The sequence below is a fragment of the Vigna angularis genome, chromosome 1 (assembly GCF_016808095.1).
Source record: "Vigna angularis cultivar LongXiaoDou No.4 chromosome 1, ASM1680809v1, whole genome shotgun sequence".
Classification (NCBI taxonomy): domain Eukaryota; kingdom Viridiplantae; phylum Streptophyta; class Magnoliopsida; order Fabales; family Fabaceae; genus Vigna; species Vigna angularis.
The window spans coordinates 51,701,856-51,706,631 of record NC_068970.1 but is presented as its reverse complement, the minus strand read 5'-3'; the positions used below and the strand labels follow the sequence as shown (position 1 = coordinate 51,706,631).

Below are 4,776 nucleotides of genomic sequence, written 5' to 3'. Positions count from 1 at the left end.
CAAAACTTCATTCTCATTCCTATATAATATGCAATCATTCGGACATGCATGTATCCGTTTATATTCCATACCTATCGGACAAAGAATTTTTTTTGCATCATAATTATGATTGGGTAACGTATTTCCATCTAGCAGCATTTCATTCAACAACGACAATAATTCTGTAAAACTCTTATCACTCCATCCATTGCTCGCCATTAAATTCATGAGCCTTAACACCGCTGACAACCGTGTGAACTTAGTTGAACCCGCATACAAAGGACTCTTCGCATCAGTGGACATCGTTTCATACACATGCGCTTGGGCAAAAGCTTCTACGCCAACATCGCGGATCATGTCCTCTAAGTTGTCTTCTTCTGCTTGATCTTCCATATCCATTGTGGAATCATAAACATTTTCAGTTGTAGAGACAGTTGGAAAGTCTGTTAATTCGCCGTGCCATATCCATGTTGTATAACTTCGTATGAAACCATCATAGATAAGATGTTCCCTAATATCAGTTGCGTTCAACTTCCTCCCATTCAAACAATTTACACAGGGACATCTGAACTTGACTTCATCATCACCACTTGTACTCACATTACGTTGCGCAAACTCTATAAATTCTTCTACCCCTCTCTCGTACTTAGTGCTAATGCGTGGTAAATTAATTCACCCTCTATCCGTACGCATGTTTACTGTTGTGACCTCGGCAAGCGTACAGGATCGTTCAAGTAATAAATCGATAAGTCCGAATATCGTTTTTTTTAATTGTTTTTCATCAGTTTAAGACTCAACTGATTTTGATTTCCCCCAAACTTAATTTCTACCTATCATCTTGATAAATATGTTTCTTGTTCTCTTCTCCTAGAGTGTTGGATAAGGTAGATTGTTCTGTAAGAAGCTCAGGGTTCACAACAAATATATATAAGGCTCAAACAGGATAACAATGGATGAATGTTCACATATAGGTAGTCATCTGGCCAAGTAGTTAATTTCAACAACAACAACTGCCTTTCTCATTTCTAAACCAGAATGCAACTGTAATAATAAGAATTATGCAAAAACCAAATTCATAGCAATAACAACTTCTCACTTGCTTTCAAAGCTGTCTCAGTACACTCAGATATTCAACTTCTGGGTCACAATCAATCAGATTCAAGAACAAATCAGATGTAATCATAACACAAGTTCTAAAACTCAGATTTTGCAATAACAATCTCACAATCATGTTAGGTATCATGGACAGAATTCAAAACTAAAAATCAAACTTCAAACACACAATTCACAATCAAATCATTGCAGAAACATAATTCAATCCACACAACCAGACATATTCAGATTCAATCCACACAACCCAACATAACTGAAAACATAAATAGATAAAGTTAGAAAGCTGGGTTGCCTCCCAGTAACCGCTTGTTTAACGTCTTTAGCTTGACACTAAGAAGCTCTCTATGGTTGAGCCAATGGTTTGAAATCATCCTTCATGAATATTATATGCATGGAATAAGAAGAAGGACTTATTCCTTTTAGATCAGAATTTGAACAACCTACAGCTCCTTTGTCCACTTTCAAGAATTCAATCAACTTTTCTCCCTCCAGAGTGGATAAAGCATTGCTGATGATCACAGGTTTATTGTCATCTTTGTCAAGAAAAGCATACTTCAAATGTGAACGTAGCAACTTCAAGTCCAGCTTCTTTTCTTTTATCTCTTTTTCATCAGATGGAATCTCCTTCAAAGCATCTAGATTCTGCATACATTCATCAATTAATTTCTCTTCATCTGCAAGTAAAAATTCACAAGCATCAACAAGGGTTCTTTCAAGAGGTGATGATATATGCATCGTCTTCTGTGTAATCATGCAGACTTCCTCAAGTTCATCAGTTTGAAAGCATGTATCTTCATCATTTGGGTGAGACATTGCTTCAAAAACATTGAAATTTACTTCTTCATTCTCAACTCTCACTTTAAGCTTTCCATCATCAACATCAATCAATACTAGAGCAGTCTTCATGAATGGCCTTCCCAGAATCAAAGGGATTTCTGTATCTTCTTCCATTTCCATGACAACAAAATCCACTGGAAATAAGAATTTGTCGACCTTTACCAGAACATCTTCTACTACTCCTTGCGGATATTTGATCGATCTGTCTGCCAATTGTAGAGTCATGCGTGTGGGCTTCAACTCTAATTCTCCAATCTTCTTAAACATTGACTGAGACATAAGATTGATGCTGGCTCCAAGATTAATTAACGCCTTTCCAATAGCCAGTTTACCAATGGTGCATGGAATTGTAAAACTGCCTGGATCTTTAAACTTTGGTGGAAGCAACTTCTGAATGATAGCACTACACTGACCCTGTACTTCTATAGTTTCTTCCTCAATATACTTTCTCTTCTTTGTGAGCAAATCTTTCATGAATTTTGAGTAAGCAAGTATTTGTTTCAGTGCTTCTGAGAAGGGCATCTTGATTTCCAACTTCTTGAAAATATCAATGAAACTCTGGAACTGTCTTTCCTTCTCCTTTTTAGAGGAAACCTTTGGATATGGAAGAGGTTTCTCATACATCTGTTCTTTCTTTTTCTCTCCCTCTCTCTCTTTTTCACTTTCTCTATCCTCTTTCTCTTCTTCTTCATCTCCTTGTTTACTCATCTTATCTTTTTCTTCACTCATTTTTTTCTCATTCTCTCTTTCTTCCAGCATTCTTCCAGATCTTGTAGTAATAACATTGCAGTCTTCCTTTGGATTTACTTCAGTGTTTGCCCCAAAGTCCTTCACTGGTTTTTCTTCCAACTTCTTAGCTAATTGACCCACCTGAATCTCCAAATTCCTAAGTGAGGCTTCTGTACTTTTATGGTTGGAAATTGATACCTGCATAAACTGCTGAAGAGTTTCTTCGAGTTTTGAAGTTCTGTCTGTCAGAGTAGGTTGTTGCTGAAAGTTCTGTGGAGGTGGTCTGTTGAAAGGAACAGCTTGTCCCATACTCGGATGAGGTCTCCATCCTTGATTAAAACTTTGACCTTGATTATAATTCGTCTGAAGACCTTGATTTCCCATATAATTTACTTCTTCATGAGACATTATTTGCACTACACATTGACCATTATTATGATTTCCTCCGCATAATTCACAACTTTGAACCATCTGATGTTGAGTTTGAGAAACATTCTGCAGTTCTTTAGGCAGATGAGATAACTTCTTCATTAATGTCTCAAGTTGCTGAGTCATAATCTTGTTCTGAGCTAGTAAAGCATCTTGAGATTGAAGCTGAAGAACACCTTTTTGTTGAAATTGAGCTCTTTCACTCTGAACTTCATTATCATTTGCAGCCATGTTTTCAATCAGTTCATGTGCTTCTTCAGGCGTCTTCCATCTGATACTACCTCCAGCTGATGCATCTAACATTAACTTTGTTTGGGATTTCAGCCCTCCAAGAAACAGATTTAACATTGTAGGCTCATCAAATCCATGAGTAGGGGTTTTTCTCAATAGGCCTTTGAATCTATCCCATGCTTGACCTAGAGTTTCATCAGCATCCTGTTGAAAAGACGAGATCTCCTGCTTTCCCTTATTGATTTTGGACTGAGGGAAGAACTTATTCAGAAATTTTGCAACTACATCATCCCAGACTGTCAAACTATTCTCTGGAAAGGAATTCAGCCACATTTTTGCATTACCAGCCAATGAGAATGGAAATAAGCTGAGTCGAATCGCTTCATCTGGAACCTGATGAATCCTCACTGTATTACAGATCTCCATGAAAGTAGCCAAGTGAGTGTATGGATTCTCGTGAGATAATCCATGAAATTGATTGTTCTGCACCAGATGAATAAGAGCTGGCTTCATCTCCATGTTAGCAGCATTCACCACTGGTCTTGCAATACTGTTGAAGTGGAGAGGTCTTGAGAAAGTATTATAATCTGCAAGAGTACGTCTTCCTTGCCCAGAACCTTCTCTAGTACGATTATCTTCCATTTCTTCTTTTTCTTGATCAGATGAAAAGTCCAGAATTTCTTCAGAAATAGCAGAGGATTCTCTGGATTCTCTACCTTGTCTCCTTCTTTTACTGTTATTCCTTCGAGCAGTTCTTTCAATTTCCGGATCAAAAAGTAGATTTTCAACTTGTTCTCTGCTTCTCATACAAAACACAAACAAAAAAGAAACAATCCAAAAAGACACAATTTCTACAGATGATAACAATTATGCACAAGAATTCAAATACAATCACAATAAACACTTAAACAAAAGATAGCAAAAATCAACTAAACCAGATAAACAACAAACAATCAACGAAAACGAAAACAAATCCCCAGCAACGGCGCCAAAAACTTGTTGTGACCTCGGCAAGCGTACCGGATCGTTCAAGTAATAAATCGGTAACTCCGAATATCGTTTTCCCAAGAGATTTGTTTTGATTCACAAATTGTTAAAGTTTACTAATTTAGCGAATATTAAACGTATTTTTACAACAAAAGTAAGATTTGCATACAGATGTAAAATAAAGTGGTAAAAACGGTCGAATTAAAGTTCACTGGGTTGAAATTCAAATTCATCACTCCGGTAATTTTCTACTAACACAATTCCTCAAAATTAAGCATCGACATTCTAGGCGCATGCAGCCTCTGATCCCTCAGATGACAGTTCATAATCACTCAAACTAAATTCCTAATCCCTTAGCCAATTCAGTTATCAGATTTGCCTTAAACACAATGTCACAGATGACCAAAAATTCCCTCCTATGTCTAGGACTCGAAATCCTTTAGCAGTTATATCCTAGGTCCACGGTCTCAT

At 37.0% G+C, this 4,776-nt stretch overlaps 1 non-coding gene across 1 annotated transcript; it reads left to right on the top strand.

Moving 5' to 3' along the window:
- Positions 1 to 3,448: 3,448 nt before the first annotated feature.
- LOC128195151 (small nucleolar RNA R71) lies at positions 3,449 to 3,551 on the top strand. The gene has a single exon (XR_008246723.1). It is a non-coding gene; the product is annotated as a small nucleolar RNA R71 (small nucleolar RNA).
- The last annotated feature ends 1,225 nt before the right edge of the window (positions 3,552 to 4,776 follow it).